General features: G+C 43.3%; 1 protein-coding gene across 2 annotated transcripts in view; it reads left to right on the top strand.

Moving 5' to 3' along the window:
- ophn1 (oligophrenin 1) overlaps positions 1-13,049 on the top strand; it is a 243,209-nt gene that overhangs the window by 41,879 nt on the left and 188,281 nt on the right. Inside the window, exon 1 of one of the 2 annotated variants that reach the window (XM_072270950.1) lies at positions 3,644-3,772. The exons of the other annotated variant lie outside the window; for it this stretch is intronic. The gene's annotated coding sequence lies outside the window, so the exon portion shown is untranslated. Of the gene's footprint in view, positions 1-3,643; positions 3,773-13,049 lie in introns of those variants that run through there. 2 annotated transcript variants of the gene reach the window in all.

The raw sequence follows: 13,049 nt of genomic DNA, 5'->3' as shown, positions 1-13,049 counted from the left end.
ATCAGAGCCAAATCACTGGGAAAGATTGTTTTATTTCAAGGAGGCTGTTCCAGGTTCTGCTGTATAGTACATTGGTGCTGTGCCTAAGTTGCTGTCAAATGTGCTGTCGACCACAGCCACCAGTGTTGCAGTTCAATATGAGCACTATTGTTGATGCTAATCCAGAACTGTAGCTCCACAGCCAGCATCTCTTAAAGTTCTGTTTTGTTACAGAAATGTACAAGGGCATGTCGAAGAGGAGAGAGAGAAGCTGTTAGGGCAGTGTCCTCTCAGTTGGACATAATGTTGAATCTGTGACCATCTTGTGTCCTGCAGATAGGTCCTTCGTAGAAGCTGCACTTGCCTATCTGTTGAGGTGTCATGAGGACAGGTATGTAGCTGCTCAGGAGCTGTGAATAGTCGCATGTGTCCTGCCACATCATTTCAAGACATAAGACTTGAGAGCAGAATTAGGCCATTTGGCCCATCAAGTCTGCTCTGCCATTCCATCATAGCTGATTCATTATCCCTCTCAACCCCATTCTCCAACCATCTCCCTGTAACCTTTGACACCCTGACTAATCAAGAACATATCCACCTCTTATACAAATGAATTGACCTCCATAGCCGTCTGTGGCAGTGAATTTCAGGTTCACCATCCTCTCGTTAAAGAAATTCCTCCTCGTATGTATTCTAACGGGACTTCCTTGTATGCTGAGGCTGTACCCTCTGGTTCTATATTCCCCCACTATAGGAAACATCCCCAGAACCATCAAGTGTTCCAGCTACATTCACCCTTTCTTTCCTGGTTTGCCTCCTAACCCTAACCACCTCCAATGGCAACACATCCTTTCACAACACGCTGGAGGAACTCAGCAGGTCAGGCAGCATCCATGGAAAAGATCGGTCGACGTTTCGGGCTGGAACCCTTCGTCAGGACCCCAGCATCTGCAGATTATTTTGTGTTTGCAACACATCCTTTGTTACATAAAGGGCCAATTTTCATCAGCAAATGTAGGAGTACCTTTCCTGATAGCTTTTCATGAGTGTTTGGCCTCTTCACTGACTTTACCTTGATGCTGCAGTCCAGCTTACCCTGGACTTGATCAATTAAAACACAGGCCATTTGGAGGAGAAAGGAGATGCCAAAGTAACAGGAGGCTTGTAGTCATCATAGTAAAATCACAATAGGTATACTGATGCAGGCTTTAACCCATTTGTACTCAGTTCTCTAAATGTGGCCACATTTAGGTACCTCCTGTACCTAATAAAGTGACCATTATGTTCATGGTCTTCCGTTGCTGTAATCAATTCACTTCAAGGTTTGTGTGCTCCTCTGCATACCACTGTTGTAATATGTTATTTGAGTTGCTGCTGCCTTCCGGTCAGTTTGAGCCAGTCTGGCTAGTTTCCCCTCATTTCCCTCATTAACAAGGTGTTTTTGTGCACAAAACTGCCACTCACTGATTTTCTTTTTCTTTTGTTGTTCTCACTGTTCTCTGTAAACTCTAGAGACTGTTGTGTGTGAAAATCCCAGGAGATCAGTAGTTTCTGAGATACTCAAAATACCCAATCTGGCACCAACAATCATTCATGGTCAAATAAGATTTAGATCTTATTTAAATTCTTAGATCACATTTCTTCCCCATTCTTTTATTTGGTCTGAACGACAACTGAACCTCTTGACCATGTCTGCATGCTTTTATGCGTCGAGTTGCTGCCACATGACTGGCTGATCAGTTTTATCAACATTATCGAGCAGGTGCATGGGTGTACCCAATAAAGTGGCCATTGAGTGTATGTTTTAGTCTCGCCGAAACATTGGAAAGATTGAGCAACAAATAAAATGCAGGATGAACTCAGCAGGTTTGGCAACATCGAAGGAGGGGAATAAACAGTCAACGTTTCAAAGGTGCCTCAGCCTGAATCATCGACTGTTTATTCTCATTCATGGATGCTGCTGGCCTGCTGAGTTTCTCCCGCGTTTTGTCTATTGCTCTGGATTTCCAGCACATGCGGAATCTTTTGTGTATATGGGCAAGGTTAACCCGCTCTGTAGATGCAGACTTACTGAGGTCCTCCAGCACTTTTTGTTGTTAATTGGTCACATGGGTGAAATTCATTTGGCCAGAAGGGCCTGTTACTGCGATTATGGCTCTGAATACAAAATAAATAACTTCCCCAATCTGAGCTTGCAACTTATTTGCTGATTATTTGCGGTGTTTAAGTAGTTAATCCTCATGGGTTTGGATGCCTATCAAATTACTCACTGCACCATGATTATTAATTGGCAGTGGGACTATTACAGGGAGGTAGGGAAATAACCCAATTTGGTTCCCAAATCAAGCTGACAGAAGAATAATATTGATATTCTGAGATTTAAGCCATTATTGGACTGTACTTTCTATTTGTCTCCTTCAGTTTTTGTTGTTTTTCTTTCTTACTGGGGAGTGGGTGGTAAGTTACTTTATGTGAGGAGGAAGTTGGGGACTTGGAGTCTGATGCTTGATGTTCTGTTGGTGTTTTTCTGTGTGGGTGAATCTTAGTTTTTGCGTGCGTGAGAGAGGATTAAGGGGTTTTGAAGCTATGGTTGCTGTTCTTTTCTGCAGGGGAGGGGGGGTTGGGATTTGATATCGTCTCTGTTTTTTGCGAGGGGGTGGGGGTTTTGGGGTTTGCCAGTTTTGTTTCTTTTTTTGTGTTGGGGGGAGCAAGTGATGGCTCTTCTTTTCAACAACTCCCACGCTTTTTCTGTATTTCATGGCTACCTGGAGAAGACAAATATCAGAGTTGTATTGTACATGCATACTTTGACAATACAATGAACCTTTGGTTTCAGTAGCCCTCTCCTTTGGGTTTCAAAGAAAGGACTGGCTGTAGCTGCACTGGGCTGTGCTAGTGTTCGTAGTTTGTACAATCGCCAAGTTTCACTTCTGATCTCAAACAAATAAGCTGAGTTCAGTTTTACAGTACTGCAAAAATCTTGCATGTGGAATCATGTTTGGGAAAAGGGGAAGGGAGAGGGGAGGGAGAGGGAGAGGGAAGCACCAGAGAGACATTCTGTAATGATGAATAAATGAATTATTTGGAATCGAATGTCCTTGCCTGCTCTCCAGGCTGGGTGTGTCTGTATCTGCACCCCCTCCTGCCCCTGGTGCTCCACTGCAGACTGTCCCACCGCCCCCCCCCACCACACGGTGCTTCACCCTGGCCGTTCCCAACATCCTTTACTCGTGCCAGATTTACAAACTCGCTCTCTGCTCCACATTGACAAGTGTAGTACTGCTCAAACGTCTTCGGCACCCTTCTTATATACAGGGTTTTTGTGGCTAAGACTTCTCAAAGAATCAAAGTACATTTATTATGGAAGTATGTATGCAGTATACAATCCTGAGATTCATATTCCTCACAGACAGTCACGAAACAAAGCAAACCATGAACCCATTCAAAGAAAAACATCAACCCCACCTTCGGGAACAAAAAACAACAAATTACATAAACGGTAGCAAAAATAACAAGTGAAAACACAGAATATGATACACAAAAATGAAAAGTTCGGGCATATTCAGTTCGGTGTTCGTTATTTGCAGGCCGCCCTGACTCACAATCGCCCAAAATTGCAACAAAAAAAAGAGGGACTGGAAAGCAGAAACACATCATAAGAGGAACTACAGAGTCCGATCCACAAACCGCACTGATTCAGCCTTGCCCAAGACCCAAAACTTCGGCACCATCCTCCGACAGTATCGGGGGGGAGAAAGAGACCATTACGTGCAGACGCCTTCCTCTGGCAGCGGTGAGTGGGAGGCTGGGAGACGGCGCTGACCCACCCACTCGTCTTCTGTATCTGCCTCTATTACCGTACCATGTTCAATGCAGCCACTCTCTGTGTCAACAAAAACTTACCCCTGGCATCCCCTCTATACTTCCTGCCGGTCACCTTAAGGTTTCACTCTATGTTTTGATGTACATGTGATCAATAAATGAATCTGAATCTTAAGTAGGCTTCCCACTTGTTTGCCAAGGAGAGGATGAAAAATGTCCGGCTTGCCCCGCCCCCCTCGCGCCCGCTCTCCCTCGTGTACTCTCTCACCTCTGCACCATCGTTAAGAGGCGGTGTCTCGGGAAGGAAGCATCCATCATTAACGACCCTCTCCTGGGATATGCCCTCTGCTTACTCCCACTGCTCACGCTCAACAATTCAGCAATGGCCTCCTCCTCCACCAGACCTCTGCTCCGTCACCTGCTGGGCACAACCTCTTTATTTCTATTTCTTTTATTTACTTTTGAAATAGCAATTTTAATGTACTTTCACTGTAGTCATGCAGCAAAACGTCAAATTACACATCATCCAAGTCAATGACAGTGAAACTGATTCAGCTTTTTGATGATGGTGGGATTATAACTGAACCAGATTGTCGACTTATTTTAACAAAGTTCAGTGTACACTTATTATAAAGGTATGTATGCTATATAGAACCCTGAGATTTGTCTCCTTACAGGCCGCCACAAAACACAGAAATCCAACAGAACCCATTTTAAAAACAAGTCCGTCAGGCACCCAGTGTGCATTGAGAAAACAAATCGTGTAAACAATAAAAAGTAAGCAGATAGCATTCAGAACTGAAGTTCACAAAAGTGGGTCTGCAGCCATGAAGTGGGTCATCCTGGCAGCCAATCCAGGAAACAACAGGAGTTCTGCAGATGCTGGAAATTCAAGCAACACACATCAAATTTGCTGGTGAACGCAGCAGGCCAGGCAGCATCTCTAGGAAGAAGTACAGTCGACAGTTTCAGGCCAAGACCCTTCGTCTGGACTTCGAGTAGTCCTGACGAAGGGTCTTGGCCTGAAACATCGACTGTACCTCTTCCTAGAGATGCTGCCTGGCCTGCTGCGTTCACCAGCAACTTTGAGCCGATCCAGGAGCCCATTAGCTGTCGGCCACAACCTCAGTTCAACGCAGAGATCAATAGATATCGTAAGCAGCGAGCTGAATACTGTCCCGTCCCTCACTTCCAGCCTTGCCCTCCTGACCTTTTCAATCTGGCTCATTGCTTAAGTCAGCCAAACAGTGGATTGCTCCTCGCTGTTGGGCCTGGGACCACCTGCCTCGATTCAACCCATACTCGACCTTTCCAGTTCAGCCTGGCGCTTAAATTGGTCAAACCTCGGCTTTTCTCTCTCTCTCGGGGCTCGGGCCCTGCCGCCTCCACTGGGCCTATACACAACCACACCGCAACCGGACCGTAGCTTTGAGACCTCAGTTCACACCGCGGAAATGCTGGCTCATACAGGCGATTCAAAAGCTTGATTCTAAAAGGGAAGTTGCAGGCAATCGATTGCAGTGATCGTTTTTGAGAGAAAGTGTGATTAATAAAGTATTTAGTTGTTTTGTTTGCTTCCAGCAAGTTGTCACTGTGCTTCACAAGTAACATCTTAAACCAGAACGTGAGAGGTTCTGCAGATGTTGGAAATCTTGGCCTGAAATGTTAACTCTTTATTCCTTACCTCCAAAATTTTGTGTATGTTAGTCTACTTAAGTTTATTTTATTTAAAGAGAGCCATTCCGGCCCAGTGAGTCCACGCTGCCTTTTTAACCCCTTGTGACCAATTAACCTGCTAAGCTGTATGTCTTTGAAATGTGCGAGGAACCTGGAGCACCTGCAGGAAACCCACATGGTCATGGGGAGAGTGTGCAAACTCCTCACAGACACTGGCGAGAATTGAACCTGGTTCACTGGCGTTTTCTAAACTTGCAGATGAATTACGGGTGTGGTGCCATTGTTGGTGTTACGGAATTGTTGTGTATCAGGGATTAGCTGCTTTTGTCGCTTTTCCCCTACGAGCTGAGAGTTGCTGCTGGAGGGTTAAATGTTGTAAGATGTTGCACTGATGGGCTGTAATCCAGCCTGCAGCTGTGTGTTGGTCCCCAAGGGTCTGATGTAATTGAGGAAAAGGCTGGAAACTTGGAGCCTGAGGTACTGGGTACAGTTCCACCAAGGTCTGTAAGAGAGGCTGTAACATGTAGTGAACTTCACTCTAATGAAGTCACTGTGTGCAGTCCTGGGGCAAGTTTTCTCAAAAAGGAAAATCTGTTCCTGTACTCTGCAGATGAATCTTACTTTACCAGCTCTGAACTAAATTGAAATGAATTGGAAAACCACCCACATCCCCTTAAACAGCAGGGGAAGTAAAAATTCAAACTTCATGACCATCGTATTGTTAATAAGGATTGAGGTGAGCATTAGCATAAATCTAAGTTCTGTACACGTTATTTATCTTACCTGTGCATGCTATATAGAACCTCGAGCAGTACAGCATCGAAACAGGCCATTTGGCCCACAATGTTGTGCTAAGCTAATTAAGCCAATGAGATCTAATTGCCTTAAATCCTATCTGCATGCATATGGTCCATGTCCCTCCATTCTCGGCATATTCATGTGTCTGTCTGTGACCCTCCTAAATGCCTTTATTATATCTGCCACTGCCTTCACCTCCACCCCTGGTAGTGCATTCCAGATACCCTCCACTCTGCTCCTGTCTTATGGTCTTTGTGTTGCCATTAAGGCATTTATTTGACTTTGTAGGGTCTACGTTTTAAATGATTTGTTTGTAATTATTTTCTAGTTAAAGTTAAAGGTTGATAATTAAGTTGAAGTTTAACAAAGGCAAATTCATTGTCTATTGTATATCGCTGCATGTGATGACATCACCTCCGGTTTCGCCGCGTCTTGTGTGTAACCTCCGGTTCGGAGAAGGTGTAAAGGTGGGTGCCGTGCGTGCATCATGATGGTGAAGAGCTCTGTGTCTACCCACAAAGAAACATTATAGAAGCAACGCCGTAAGTTCATAGGAAAGTATTTGAAGTAAAAGTATTAACACGGTTTCTGTTAAGGAAGTGGCGGTCGGGGCGGCGTGCGTGTCGGCTTTTCAATTTCAAACGCGGGGTTGGATCGAACCCAGTGGCGGTTTGATGGGACCCTTCTCGCCCGCTACTCGGGGCAGCTGGTGACACTGGCTAAAAGAAGAGAGCACGTGTGGTCTCCAGAATGAAACAGACGCTGTATATGTTTGTATTTTTTTATCAACAGTTTTCACCATACAATGTTAATGTGGAAGAGTGCACAGTAAATGGTTAACCTTACTACGACACTGTCTTCATTGGCTCCGGTTTAACTTGGTGTTTAGTCAGAGTTTCAACACACTGCACGAGAACACCACAGTCTTGTTATTGGCTCCCTTATTGCTGAAGATCCATAAACCTGGTTGTGCCATTATGTGGGTTTCCCTTGCAAGATGGAGGCAACCAGAGACAATAGAAGCAGGTTTAGGCCATTCAGCCCATTGGGTCTGCTCCACCATTCCATCATGGCTGATTTATTATCTCTCTCTCAACCCCATTCTCCTACCTCCTCCCTGTAACCTTTGAATCCCTTATTAATCAAGAACCTATGAATCTCCGCTTTAGATATACCCGCTATCTTGGTCTCCACAACAAATTCCGCAGATTCACCACCTAATGGCAAAAGAAATTCTTTCTCATCGCTGTTCTAAAGGGACATCCTCGTATTCTGAGGCTCTGGTCTCTTGGTACTCTTTGGTCCTGTGATTTTTAAAGTGTCTTAGAACAGGATAATACTTGCCCCTTTTTTTTGAACAAGACTTGTAACAGGACATGCAGTCAAGTTTAGAAAGTTTTTTTTTAAAAGGGCGAGCTGATTTCCTGGATGTGGACACCAACAGTAAGTCTAGTGTTTAATTGCACTGGTTATTTTTAAGAGAAAAAACAAACTATTTCTGTGCAGTGTGATTTTACTCAAAAAAAAAACCCACCCAAACTTTATAGGGATGCTGGTACTTTCCAAAATGTGGACGAAACCTTATTTGTAGAAAGAAAATGCTTTAATTTCTCTTGTATACCCATTGAAACCTTTCCCCACAAATGCTATGCAGACTGTAGATCCTTGTATAATATATTCAAAGCATGTGTGTTAGGAGGCTGACCTATTGGTAGTCTGGGTGCACGTTCCTAAGTACAAGTAAGCCTCTTGGCACTGTTTCCACAGAGCCCTCTATACACTCAGCAAATGATAACCAGATGGAGGCAGCAAGAGGAAATGCTCTTAACACAACTGGAGTGTACTTGGCAGAAGAGCCGAGTGCTCTGCCTCCCCACCCCCCAAGTGATTCCAATACTTTCACTGATCTTTTTATCTGTATTCCCCCCCCACCCCCTCCAAAATTAATTTGCATGTTCATTTTGGAGGCAGCGGTGGTAATTAAAGACCTGACACACTTTCGGTCGCAGTGCACTTTAAAATGTACAGACGGAGTCTCTGGCTTCCCAGGCCTGGCGTGTGATTTGCAGTTTGCCGCAATCTGTGTGGTAAATGCACCAGGACTGTTCTTTCTGCATGTTCAAACAGAACACTGACAAAAAGTGAAAATATTCTATGTCCATCAAATGGATCAGTCCACCTATGCGTTATTTATCTTCCAGGGACGTGATTTGTTTAGTGTGGAAGTAATTGATTTTTTTGTGTGATTATTTCTGGTGGACTTGCTGCACAGAACTGCTCTGTTTCAGGCTTCCTACTCAAACCTGCCATTGCTCCTCTGGTTGTCCACATTGTCAGTCACTACATAAGGAAGCAGGAGTGTGTGTGTAAGTGTAGAATTTTCAGCGCCACGTTTTCCATATAACATTTGAAGCTCCTGCACTTCAAACTGAAGTTCCACTCATAAGAATTTGAAACTTAAAAACAATTACTAAAATATTCTTAACTGCTAAATTGTAATGGTTTTGTTTCATACCTCTCATTTAGGCGTCCCCAACCTTTTTTTTAATGCTATAGACCACTGCCTTTAAGCAAGGGGTCTGTGGCAATGTTCCCCCTAAGGTGTGCACATGCAGACATCTTTTACTACTAGTGCACCAAGGAATTTAAATTGCACACAAAAGGTTGTCACCCTCTATCACATTGGCATGTTGGGTATATTTCACGATCATACATAATCATATTGCTTTTTCCAGTTTCTGATGCAGACAGTGTTGATAACGTGAAGTTTGCGATGATTTATCTGCAGATTTTAGGACTACCTTATTTATACTGTTTTTATTGAAGAAATTACTGATTCACTGTGTTGAATTCCAAAGAAGTAAAGGACGTGAAGTGTAAAAGAACTGCCCATTCAGTTAAAGCAAATGGGTTAATGAAACAGTAGAAACTGCTACACTGAAATCTCATGAGATCAGAAACGTGCAGCTACGAGAAATATTTATGTACCGTACAGAAACTGCGTGTATTGCCGCGATGCAAAAGTCGCTGGAGAATTTGCAAGTGGGAAAAAGTGGCGTGGTGTTTGGAAACTTGACTTTTCAAAGTGGCATTTAGCAAGCAAATCACATATGGATGGTGTGCAAAAACTCCAGTGAGAAAATCCTTCATTGCCCGCTCCAGGCCTGCTGCGTATGTTTTGTGAAGAGTGTTGATGAGCGAGAGTGAAAATGATCAAACCCAGAGGAGATCAACGTTCTTACTGACAGTGTTTTGCTAGCTGTTAAAATAAATACCTCTCTATGTAAAATTCAGTGTGCACATATTGTTGTCACTGGGCAAAATATTGCACAGCACAAGATTTTTGCCCTCACTCCTCATTACAAATTAGAGGAACATTGGTCTGTGGACCCCAGATAGGGAACCCCTGCATTTGTGTTAAATTACACATTCTCCATGCTGATCTCTTGTTTGCAGATCACCTAAAACTAATTTCTACATCCCAGATCTCCCACCAAGAGAAAATGTCTTGGATATTTTTTTTGGTGTTGATAGCCTGTTTGGCCTAGTGCTCCTGATGGGGATAGTCACTTAGTTTGATAATCAAAAGTGTGAAACATATTATTCTTTGTTATCTATTGGCTCAACCATATCAGGGTAATGCACTGAATGCATTTCAGCTGCTCAATGCTCAAAATGTACATCCAACAAGGGTTATTAGATAGCTTTAGTAAATCAGCTAGTCGTGGGCATGCTAAACTCATTGTCCACTTTGTTAGGTACACCTGTACACCTTGTTAACTGAAATATCTAATTAGTCAAACATTTCTGAAGCCTTTTTCTAAAAGCTTCAGCATTTTTTCAAGATGAGGTTGAATTCATTCTGGGTACAGATATTTTAACGCACAATATGCAGGAAGTATACACTTAGTGGCCACTTTATTAAGTAAACTTGTTTGTTAATGCAAACATCTGAGCAACCAATCACGTGGCAGCAACTCAATGCATAAAAGCATGCAGACGTGGTCGAGAGTTTCAGTGGTGGTTCAGACCAAACATCAGAATGGGGAAGAAATGTGATCTAAGTGATTTTGACCACAGAATGATTGGTGCCAGATGGAATGGTTTGACTATCACAGAAACTGCTGATCTCCTGGGATTTAAAATCAGAACATTCTGTAGAGAGTGTATAGAGAATGGTGTGAAAAGCAACAAAAAAAAGTCCAGTGCGTGGCAGTTCTGTGGGTGAAAACACCTTGTTAAAGAGAGAGGTCAGAGGAGAATAGTCATAGTCATACTTTATTGATCCCGGGGGAAATTGGTTTTTGTTACAGTTGCACCATAAATAATAAATAGTAATAAAACCATAAATAGTTAAATAGTAATATGTAAATTATGCCAGGAAATAAGTCCAGGACCAGCCTATCGGCTCAGGATGTCTGACCCTCTGAGGGAGGAGTTGTAAAGTTTGATCGCCACAGGCAGGAATGTTGCATCTCGGTGGAATGAGTCTCTGGCTGAATGTACTCCTGTTCCCAACCAGTACATTATGTAGTGGATGGGAGACATTGTCCGAGATGGCATGCAACTTGGACAGCATCCTCTTTTCAGACACCACCGTGAGAGAGTTCAGTTCCATCCCCACAACATCACTGGCCTTATGAATGAGTTTGTTGATTCTGTTGGTGTCTGCTACCCTCAGCCTGCTGCCCCAGCACACAACAGCAAACATGATTGCACTGGCCACCACAGACTCGTAGAACATCCTCAGCATCGTCCGGCAGATGTTAAAGGACCTCAGTCTCCTCAGGAAATAGAGACGGCTCTGACCCTTCTTGTAGACAGCCTCAGTGTTCTTTGACCAGTCCAGTTTATTGTCAATTCGTATCCCCAGGTATTTGTAATCCTCCACCATGTCCACACTGACCCCCTGGATGGAAACAGGGGTTACCGGTACCTTAGTTCTCCTCAGGTCTACTACCAGCTCCTTTGTCTTTTTCACATTAAGCTGCAGATAATTCTGCTCACACCATGTGACAAAGTTCCCTACCGTAGCCCTGTACTCAGCCTCATCTCCCTTGCTGATGCATCCAACTATGGCAGAGTCATCAGAAAACTTCTGAAGATGACAAGACTCTGTGCAGTAGTTGAATGGCTGGACTGCTTCAAGATGATAGGAAGGCAACGATAACTCAAATAACCATGTGTAGTGACAGCGGTGTGCAGAAGATCATCTCTGAACACTCAACAGATCAAAGCATGAAATGGGTGGGCTACAGAAGACCAACAACATACACTCAGTGGCCACTTAATTAGGTACAGGGGGTAACACTGGAAAAATGGTGACTCTTGTGGGCTGCCTTGGCACAATCATCACTGATTTGCATTGATCCAAATGGTGGGTTTCACTTTATGTTTCGATGTACAGAAGACAAATAAAGCTAATCTTTAACTTTTAATCTTACTTTGGATATCAGCAGCCGAGACTAATTATCACTACTTAACAGGAAGCCTGACAGGAAGGAAAATACCGTTGATGGAGAGTAGAGGTGTGGGGGGAGATTGAATCTGAGGTTTCTTGCGCTGGTCTTGTTGAGAGATGGGACTTTTTGACCCTCACTTATTATGCATTATTGTATATAGCAATGCCAATTTTGGAAACTGAAGAGCTAAATCTGTGTATAATGCAAAAGTCTAGGATGACTGATGTTGTGGAGGGCTCATGTGCACGGAATCTTCACTGAGCAGTTGGGATGATATTTGAGGTTCTCCACCATATTCCTTGACCAAGAAAGACCTGATTTGCTCCAATGATTGGTTTCTGAATGCAATGTCAGCTACAGTTTACTTCCTCGGGCATCATAATATTTGGACTGAAGCACTGTTGCAGAGATTTAACGCCTACATCAGAGTCTCTTCCGTGCAGTACAGGGGCTGTGCTGTGTTGTTTGAGATGCCACCTTTCAGGTGAGATGCTAAGCCAAGGTCTGTCTGTTGAAAAGGTGCAGAAAAAAAAGTTCGATGACACTTTTTTTGGAAAAAGGGCCAGTAATTTTTTCCTGAGTTTTGGTCTCTCTCTCAATATCACCCTACTAGTCATGGCTGATACAAGGAGGCATAATTTTAAAGTGATTGGTGGGAAGTTTGGGGGATGTTAAAGTCATGGCGTTGTGGAACACTCTACCAGAAGTAGGAGCATTTAAGAAACTTTCAGATAGGCATATGGGTGACAGACATAAAGAGGGCTATGTGGGAGGGAAGGGTTAGTTTGATCTTAGAAGCAGGTTGAATGGGTGTGGGCTGAAAGGTCTGTACTTCAATTTTCCATGTTCTAGCTTAGTTGGCAGTCACAGTACTCTTTGCAAGGTCAGTAATCTACTTAAAAGGACTGCTTTATTTGGCATGTAATTAACACCTCAAAGTACATCATTTTTCCAAATTTTATTATAGGTACACGTATGTCACCACATACAACCCTGAGATTAATTTTCCTGTGGGCGTACTCAGCAAATCTGTAAAATAAAAACTATAACACGATCAATGAAACCAGAGTGCAAAAGACAACCAACTGTGCAAATGTAAATATAAATAAATAGTAATAAATAATGAGAACAGGAAATAACAATACGAGAGTCCTTAAAGTGAGTTGCGGGAAGATCTCAAAGGATGCTCTACATATTTTTCATTGCCCTGCAATAAACAGCCTTATTAATGCATTTCTCACCTTGCACTGCAGGGGGCTACTCAGCCCATCGTGTCTATACCAGCTTTTGCATCAGTCCCATTCCCCCACA

The sequence above is a fragment of the Mobula birostris genome, chromosome 10 (genome assembly GCF_030028105.1).
Source record: "Mobula birostris isolate sMobBir1 chromosome 10, sMobBir1.hap1, whole genome shotgun sequence".
NCBI classification, from domain to species: domain Eukaryota; kingdom Metazoa; phylum Chordata; class Chondrichthyes; order Myliobatiformes; family Myliobatidae; genus Mobula; species Mobula birostris.
The sequence above is the reverse complement of the archived record's forward strand: the minus strand, read 5'-3'. Positions and strand labels throughout refer to the sequence as shown.